Source organism: Manis javanica, chromosome 4 (genome assembly GCF_040802235.1).
Source record: "Manis javanica isolate MJ-LG chromosome 4, MJ_LKY, whole genome shotgun sequence".
Lineage (NCBI taxonomy): Eukaryota > Metazoa > Chordata > Mammalia > Pholidota > Manidae > Manis > Manis javanica.
In genome coordinates, this window is record NC_133159.1 from 127,066,313 (window position 1) to 127,076,043 (window position 9,731).

General features: G+C 41.2%; 1 long non-coding RNA gene across 1 annotated transcript; it reads left to right on the forward strand.

Annotated features, from left to right (window-relative positions):
• The first annotated feature begins 662 nt into the window (after positions 1–662).
• On the forward strand, positions 663–9,423 carry LOC140849036 (uncharacterized). The gene is made up of 3 exons (XR_012130487.1): positions 663–1,285; positions 8,873–8,980; positions 9,073–9,423. It is a non-coding gene; the product is annotated as an uncharacterized lncRNA (long non-coding RNA).
• The last annotated feature ends 308 nt before the right edge of the window (positions 9,424–9,731 follow it).

A 9,731-nucleotide genomic window follows, 5' to 3' on the forward strand; every position in this document is an offset into this window, starting at 1 on the left:
TGCATGTCTTTTCAGTTTAGAACAAACGAAATTGTAGACCCATCTTAAAAATCTGTTTTTGCATTTAGTTTTGCAACTACCTATAACAATTTAATCTGAATACTGTTTAACTAGTTTTAATGCTTACCACTAATTTTTTCATACACTCACTTCCCTACTATTTAGTTACTTTAATTCACATTCTTTCTTGGCTGCAGTAAATATTTAGTAAAGCTTTCAAGGATGGGCATATCTGTGAATGTCTTCCAGTTGCCTTCATACAGACATAACTTGGCAAGATATATAAATATTGGTTCAAAATTATTTTCCCTTAAAACTGAAGATCTTATTACACTGTCTTCTGGCATTTAGAGTTGCAGGAGAGAAATCTGAAGTCAGCCTGACTTTTGCCCCTTTATAGATAAACTTGCTTTATCTGGATACTTGCAGAATTTTTTTTCATTCTTCCAATTAAAATATGTCACCAGGAATGTCTAGGTGTTGCTTTCTTTTCATTGAACTTAAAAAAAAGTATCTTTGAGCTTTTTCTACTTGCAGATCTAGTTTGCTTTTCAACTCTGGACAATTTTCTTTAATTAGTTCTTTACCATTTCAGCTACATTTGTTTTGCCTGTTTCAGATATTCTTATCAGGCATAGATTGTATCTACTGGACCACTCACTAGGTCTCTCTTCTATCTTTATTTCTTTTCCATTTCTTTGGCTTGCTGTGAGGATTTCCCTTGTTTCTCATTTACTTCAGCCACTCGATTTTGTGCCCCATCAGGCTGGCACATTTCTGTTATCTCTCTCAAATGCCTGCTATTTTTCACATGTTCTGATATTATTCTCTTTATCGCTGAGCACAGCCCTTTAATCTCTGTCATATGATACTCAATCCTTAGTCTCTCATCTGTTCCTACTGCTACGTCCGTTTCAAGAGGTGGCATTTTCTCGATCACTTAGCTGTTTCTTCAGAGTGTGATATTATGACCTTTTGAATGGCTCCTCAGAAACCGGATCAAAGGGAAGAATAAGGTTTTTGAAGGAATCAACAGCAACAACAAAAATATATATATGCTGCTTTCTTAAGAGGAAATGCTTACTCTGCTTTCTCTCTTTCCCCCTTCATGATGGCTGGAATAAAGACACGGTGAGAAGCCTGGCTGGGCATGTAGATGAACACATACTACCAAGATGGTGGGACAGTGAGTCAGAGGGACTGTGCCCCTTGATTATCATTTGATTATCATGTACAGTGGAACCATTTGGCTGTGTCGGACCACCTCCCACTTCTGGATTCTGAGGTGAGAAATAATTAAACTTATTTCTTACTTGAGCCATTGTTTTCCTGGGTCTTTCTGCTGAGTATCTTTTTCAAATGTTCAATAAAACCCTCTCTTACCATCTGGGCATTAAAGGATATCTCTAATGGATTTGGGAAAGGATGGTTCTTAATCTACGTGCTCCTTTGCTCCTTGACTTGCAGCTGTGAAAGTAGAGCCCATCCTACTCCAGTATGGCCTCTTCTTGATTCATCATATCTGCAATGACAGTACTGTCATATTATGAGGTCCTGAGGTGAGGACTTAAATGTATCTTTTTTGGAGGATACAGTTCAACCTACAGCAGCCAGAAATAAAAAACCACGATGAGGAGGAATCCCTCAGCTGGACCATCGTGGAGAGACAATGACTTGGCAGCTTGTCTGATCCTCCTTTCTCCCCCCACCTATCCTAGGCACCATCCAAACCTCAGGAAACTTTAAGATGTAGCAGTAGGGCCCCAAGGAAAGCACCCCACCATGGAGAAGAACACCCCAAATAGGCTGACATGAAGTTTCCACCACCTCACAAATGGGGGTTTGGAACTAGCAATATAATTGTTACAAAAATAGTTACATCTCTTAGGTATCTAAACTGGGATGACATTCGCACCTGCAACACCCTCAAGGGTTCAACAGAAAGAAGCCCAAATTCCTAGACCAGGGATTGGCAAACTATAGCCCACTAGCAAGATTTGCTGGCTGCCTGCTTTTGTAGTTAAAGTTTTATTGGCACACAGCCGCACCAATTCATGTACATACCATCTAGGGCTGTTTTTGTGCTACAAGGCCAGAGTTGGGACACAGACTAGCTATCCTGAAAAACCAAATGATTCATTATCTGGTCCTTTACAGGAGTTTGCCAGCCCTTTTCTAGATCAAGCTGTATAATTTAAGACAGTTTTTCAAATATATACTCTACTACATAAACTTTCTGGTGTATTAAAACTGGTATAAAAAGTCTTCTGAGCCATCAGCTCTAAGTTTTTTTGTGTGTTCCCAATACAATTAGGAGGGAATCAAGACCTCATGAGTTCCACTTTTCAGTGGAAAACAATTGAGTAATAAAAATGGAATGTCATCCCCTAAAAGCATCCTAAAAGTGGAATTGGAGATATATCTCTTTAGCAATACAAATATAGGTGATTCCTGTTTCCCCTCAATGCATACATGCTTATTGAAAAATTATAGGCCAAAAATACTGCTGATGCAAATGAGTGTTATTAAATACTGTAGGATTTGCAAAACAACCCACAACAAACTAAATTGATAGTAATGAGTGAAACCCAGAGTAATTTATCACTGGCTAAGCAAAAAAAAAAAAAAAAGATTTGAAAACCATGGTCTTCTCAAGGTGACACTGAGACAAAATATTCCTTCAGGAAATTATGGAAATTCCTACTATAGGTGGACATGTATGTGTATGATCCTTGGCAGCCATGGTGGAATAGCAAATTAGGGTGCTCAGCAAATTATAGTAAATTTCTATTTTTAATTTATAAACACTATGTTTTAGTAAGCCTTCATGACTTCTTAGTGTAGCCATAGTGGATATCTGTTGGGTGGGTATTTGCTCTCCAAGACCCATTTAGAAGATTCTGTCAACATCTTCTAGCTTTCCTCTGGGGAATCATTGTGCCATTCTCATCCATGTGATTTGAGAAGGGCCAACTTTGGAATTGAGCATATGACCAAGACTGGTCAATCAGTATATTTTATCTCTTTGTCCATAGTTCGGTGATGAGCACATATCTCATGACAAGCCAATGAAACTTAATCCCAGGAGTTTTGTCTTCATTGATAAGCCTTCTGCAGGGAAAGCCTGACAGCTAAAGAAGACAACACAGAGGAAAGCAGGGCTGAGAATGGAGTCATATTCCTAAAACAGTTTGAACACCTGGATCCAGCCAAGCCTGAAGCCAGTGTGTTACCATCTCCCTTAAGAACCAAAGAAGGAATTTGCACTTTTACAGCCCCTCAAGACCATACTCTGGAAATATTTAACCTACACGTGCCAGTTTAAAGTCACCTTTTATCATTGAGATTCTATGTTGGCAAAAGTAAACCCCAGGAGGAATTTTATTATATTTGCTATTGCTGCTGAAATTCAACACTATTTCTTCTTTTGGAGTCTTTATGAGGAAAAATAAGTCAAGTTTCTCACCTGAGCCACTTTTTTTGGCAGCCAGACTTCTGGGTGGAATAACAAATTAGGATGCTCAAAACTCAAAACTTTAGGCTTTAGCACGATAATAAATAATTAAATAAATATTCTAGAATCAGAGCCTGAGACCTGGTTTCAAGGGAAAGTAGTTTATTTGAGAAGTGGACCTGGGATGCATTAGTAAGGAAAGAAAGGAGACCCATACAGGTGTGCAAATGAGCAACTTGCCACTGAGGGCTGATTCCACTGGAAACTTTGGGAAACAGTGTAGAACAGTCAGAGTTATTGCACCAAGAGGTGAGGGCACGTGGGCATTTCCCGTCCTTATCACTGGATGAAGGTTGCTCAAGGGGATGTTAATTCCCCTACACATCTGGCCAATCCCATGTGATCAATGCAGGTTTCTGCTTCTAGGAGATACAACTTAATATGCCTCACTTAATGCTTACAACAATGACTATGCTGCATTTACTTCTAAGAAGTTATGTACATTAACTCAGTCATCATAATACTGTGAAGTATAAATGATTTTGTTATATATGGTAGTTATGATCTAGGAATTCACTCACTTAGTGGATTTTGAATCATTGCTCATAGGGCATTTCCATCCATCCATTCACCCATTCATCCATCCATCATCCATCCATCCACCTATTTATCCCATAGATTATAATCTTAAATTCTAAAATCAACTCATCCTGGTAGATTCGATTTTGTTTATTTTAAAAAAGAGAAAATGAGGCTCACAAGTGTTAAGTTTGACCTCCCTGAGGCCATTCCAGTCCAACTCCATCCAACGGAGCCCAGAGCCAGAGCTTCTTGCATGTGGCACTGTCCACTTTAGTCTCCATGCTCTGGGCATCTCTGTATGAGAGCTGAAGCAAAAAGGCAGAACATCACCTTGTTTCAGCCTCAGCTGGAAACATGCTTATCTGCGTTACCTGAACCCAGAAACAAGGCTGTTCTGAGCTAGAGCCACGTGGATCACCCAGCTGGAGCTCGGACAAAGCAGGGGGATGATCTGGAAGCATGGAGGAGACACCACTGCTGCTTTGCAGAAGCCACGAGACCAGAGGGAAAGAAGAGATGTACCCCATCTTCTTTCTTGTCCCGCCCCCCAGTCTTCTACCTCTGCTTCCCATTGGCCAACCTTCTTGGACAAGGGACATTGGGAAATGTAGTTTCTTAGGACCCTGGGCAGAGGGAGGAAGGAGGGAATCTTAAAGAAAACAGTCATATGACCTTAGGACGAAAGTATTAAACAATAAAGGAAAATAAGAAACTTGGGTCCTAAAAAATGAAAAATTGTGCACATCTTGACATGACCAAACATATCTGCATGGACAGGGAAGCCGGAAGCCAGCTATGGCATAACTGAAACAGTATTGCTGGCTGAGTTGTATTAGCTGGAATTGGAATCATTTCTCTTCACTTCCATTTTCTTTCCTGATAAAATTTATATTGTTGACTGAAGTTGGAAGGGGGTCCTACAAAATTCATCCTTCCTTTTCCTAATCATCTGGCTCCCCAGCCAAGGACTACATTTCCCAGACTTCCTTGCATGGTAGTACTAAGAGAAAATCTGAATCTGTCACAAGACCTGCTTGCTCTCTTCCAGACCTGTAAACAAGGAAAAGAATTTTGAGGCTGTGTGTTAGGCGGCATTATTGCTGCAAAAACCAACGAATACAACCTATAGCTCGGCATAGATAGGGATATAGTGTGGGTGCAAATATATAAAAGCTCAAATACTGGTGCAAGCTAGAAAAAGAGAAAAATGCCAAATGTTAACAGTGGTTGGCCTTGGAAGATGGATGGGTGAGCTGCCGAAGTCAGAGAATCAATCATTTCACCTTCAACAACAGCAGCAATGACCATGGGATTAATAGGCTTGTATTTCTGAAAAGTTCAGGGAGTAGTTTAGCTTCAGGCACAGTTGGATTCAGGTGCTTGATGTATGTTGTCAGAATACCATCTCTCTCTTGCCACTGAAATTTCATTCTCAGGCAGGCTAACTGCTCATGGAGGGCATCATGGACCCTGATCATTCCGGGCTGCCTTTTTTTTTTTTTTTAAGTTTAACTATACTGATGGAAAATGCTCATCTCTTTTCTCCTGGCTCCAGCCCAAATCCTGGCATTATCAGATTGGCTCAGCTTGGGTCAGGTTCCTACCCTTGAACCAATCTCAGAAGCTAGGGGATGGGGCCCTCCTGAGGGGTGAGCTTGTCCAGGAGCTACAGATGTGATCAGCCTTGTTTAGCTACATGGAATGAGCAATGTAAGTGGGGTGGGTGGTTTTCCAAAGGAAAATCAGGCTGTTGTTACCAGAAAGAAAGAGGGTCATGAGTGTTGCACAGTTAAAAACAGTATCTATCTAAAGACAAGCAGTGACTCTAGCATCTTACTATGCTGATGGACAGTGACTGTAATGGGGTATGTGGTGGGGACTTGATAATGGGGGGAATCTAGTAACCACAATGTTGCTCATGTAAGTGTATATTAATGATACAAAAAAAAAAACCAAACTGAAATGATAATAAAAAAAACCAGTTATCTATCTACCACAATGGGTACTTTTATTACTCTGTATATTTTGTAACTGATGAGAACAGGGACAGGAAATAGATCATGACGGCCTTGGGCTGAAGGTTTGGGAAGGGGTTCATTACAAAGGGTCAGGAGGACACTGCTTGGGGAAATGGAGCTGTTGGGTTTTTGGTTTTGTGACAGTCCCATGATTGTGTGCATTTCTCAAACCTTGTAGAATGGCACATAATAAAGGGTGAATTCGACTGGAGATAAATGATGCCTCAATTTTAAAAAAGTCCTTTAGAAAAAGAGCATTTTCATTGTCATAACAACCCTGCAGGAATCAGGCACAATTATTCCATTTTTCCAGCCAACTGTGGTGAGAGGTGTCTGCACTTTGCAGTTCCACTTCCGGTATCTCTTCGTTCACTCTGAATCCCTTGCTGCTTGCCTGGAAACCCCACCACTCAAATTGCCTCTCAAATTGTTCCTGCCAAGGCCACTAGTGACCTCAGGTTTGCTCAAGCCCATGGCTAGTTTTCAGCCTTAATTTCCTTGACCGTCTTTACCATGTGGCCTTGGAGGTGCTGCCACCGCGGAACTCCTCTGGTCCGTGGCTTTGGCGATTCTGCTCTGTCGCGCTAGGCCTGTGGCTGTCCTCGGTTGCTTCTCTATCCCGTCCGTCCCCATTTGCCTGTCCTGCCTCTTCTCTTTCTCTCCATGCTCCCTGAGGGAGCTCATCCAGCCCTTTGCACCGTCACTTCTATACTCATGGCTTCCGAGTCTGTTTTACGTCACATGCCTACTCCCCATTTACCTGGATTTCCAGAGTAATACCCATCCATTGATTTTGCAGCCTCCAAAAATGACATTACAGGGGATCGTTTTTTTTAAAGTTTCCAGGACAAATTTACAGCTCAGTGCTACTGTAACTAAGTTTCTGGCCACTTATTTGCCTTCACATTTTTTTCGGTCCATTCATCTACCGATGGACGCTTGGACGGTTTCCGTATTGTGACTATTGTGAATAACGCTGCAATGAATATGGGAGTGGTTATAAGAACAATAATAAATAACACTTATTGCATGCTTACTGTGTGCCAGGCACTACATGTGTATTATCTCGTTTCCTCACACCGACCCTGTATTCAAGGTCCCTGATTTTTCCCATTTTACAGATGAGAAAATGGAGAGACTCAGAGGGATTAAATACCTTGCCCAAGAGCATGCAGTCAGCAAGAAGCAGAGCCAGGTCTCACATAGCCAAGCCTGGAGCTATGCACTCTGCCATCACGTGGTAGATGCTTAGTGATCATGTGAACATGAGTAAATGGATGGATGCAGAGGTAGAAGGATGAAGTCAGTGCGTAGCCAGTAAGGATCTATGGGGCTCTGACGGCTTCGTGAAGACTGACCCTGGGTTCTGTGAGAGACTCATTTGATGCTTGATCTTGCATTATTTTGCATTATTTCCCATTTATCATCATCATCATTTTGCTCAGATTACTTTTAGTTCCTGCTCCACATTTCCAAAAACTTTTCAAATAAACATAAGCATGCATATTTAGATTTCAAAATATTTTCATAATATGAATACAAACATGATTAATACAACTTTGCCCTTCCAACAGATTACAACAATGTATATGCCTACATCCTAGCCCACACAGGATATTATAAAAGAAATTTTTTTTTAATGTACAGAAACAAGACAAGCTTCCCTGTGACCTTCCTGGGCTGGTAGACAAAGTTTCCCTGATATCCATTCCCCAGGGTGTGGTCCTAGATAAGGGGTCCGACTCTATATAAGGAATGTCAATTCCTATTCAGCATCTATTCCCCAAAGACATGCAGTCACACCCTTATGCTCTCTGAGCTGCTGTAGTGCCATGTTGCCTGTCTACATCCTGACTCTTGGCTATTTCTTCTCTGGGCAGCCTTTTATTTCTTTAGCACTCACTCATCCCTGTACATTGTATGACATCATTACCATCAGGGAAAGGCAAATGAAAACACCAGGGAGACATCACCACGCCCCAATAGAATGGGTATCACCAGAAAGAAGGTATCAAGGGCTGGCGAGGCTGGAGTGTGACATGCCCAGCCTGGCAGCTTCTTATGGAGTTAAATGTACACTCACCCAATGACCCAGCAATTCCACTCTTGGGTATTTACCCAGGAAAAATGAAAACACAAGTCCACACAAAGGCTTTTATGTGACCATTCATAGCAGCTTTATTTGTAATAGCCAAACACCAGCAAAAAGTTGAATATCTATCAACACATGCCTGAGACAACTGTGATGCATGCATACAACAGAATATAATAAAAAAAGAACAGATGCTGATAAACTCACCAGCATGGGTGGATCTCCACAGCATTACATTGAGTGAAAGCAGTTGGACACTGCATGAGTCCATTTATATATAATTACAGAAGAGGTGAGTTTGAGCTACAGTGACAGAAAACAGATCAGGGGGTGTCTCGGGACGGGAAGGAGAATGTGGACCATACAGGGGGCACCAGGGAGTGTTTGGGATGATGGAAATGCTCTGAATCTTGGGGGGAAGGTGGTGGTTACAGGGCATAAACACTACTAAAAACTCACCAAACTGGACACTCCAGATGGGTGCATTGTATCACAAGCATAAATTATATGCCTCAGTCAAGAATAATTATGGATGCCACTGGATGGAACAGTGAGCATACAGAGACCCAAAATACAATGGGTCATGCTAGATAGAAATTTTTTTCTCATGTAACAGCTTGAAGGTAAGTAGATGTCTTAGGTGAGTAGATGATTCTGTTCCTTTGAGATCACCTTCCTTCTTTGAGACCCACCTTCCTTCTATCTTGTGGTTTTGTATTCTCCCAGGGTGTGGTCCTCATGTGCATAGTTGCAGCTGGTCACCACTTTCACAATGCAGCCTATGTGAGTGTGGGAAGGGAGAAAGTCCAGGACAAGTGAATTCTTTTTAAGCAGGTAAGCTGGTAGTTGCACATATTACTTCTGCTCATTGGTGGTCATTGGTGAATATAAACATTAGCAACTTCTTCCTGAACGCATCTCCTCAGGCAAGGGAAACAAAAGCAAAAATGAAAACGTGGGACTACATCAAATTGAAAAGCTGTGTACAGCAAAGAACACCATCAACAGAACAAAAAGGCATCCTATGGAATGGGAGAATATATTTGTAAATGACATATCCAACAAGGGGTTAACATCCAAAATATATAAAGAACTCACGCACCTCAACACCCAAAAAGCAAATAACCCGATTAAAAAATGGGCGGAGGATATGAAGAGACACTTCTTCAAAGAAGAAATCAGATGGCCAACAGGCAGATGAAAAGATGCTCCACATCACTAATCATCAGGGAAATGCAAATTAAAACCACAGTGAGATATCACCTCACACCAGTAAGGATGGCCAGCATTGAAACGACTAACAACAAATGCTGGCTAGAATGCAGAGAAAGGGGAACCCTCCTACACTGCTGGTGGAATGTAAGCTAATTCAACCATTGTGGAGAGCAATATGGAGGTTCCTCAAAAAACTAAAAATAGAAATACCATTTGACCCAGAATCCCACTCCTTTGAATTTACCCAAAGAATACAAGTTCTCAGATTAAAAAAGACATATGTACCCCTATGTTTATAGCAGCACTATTTACAACAGCCAAGATATGGAAGCAACCTAAGTGTCCATCAGTAGATGAATGGATAAAGAAG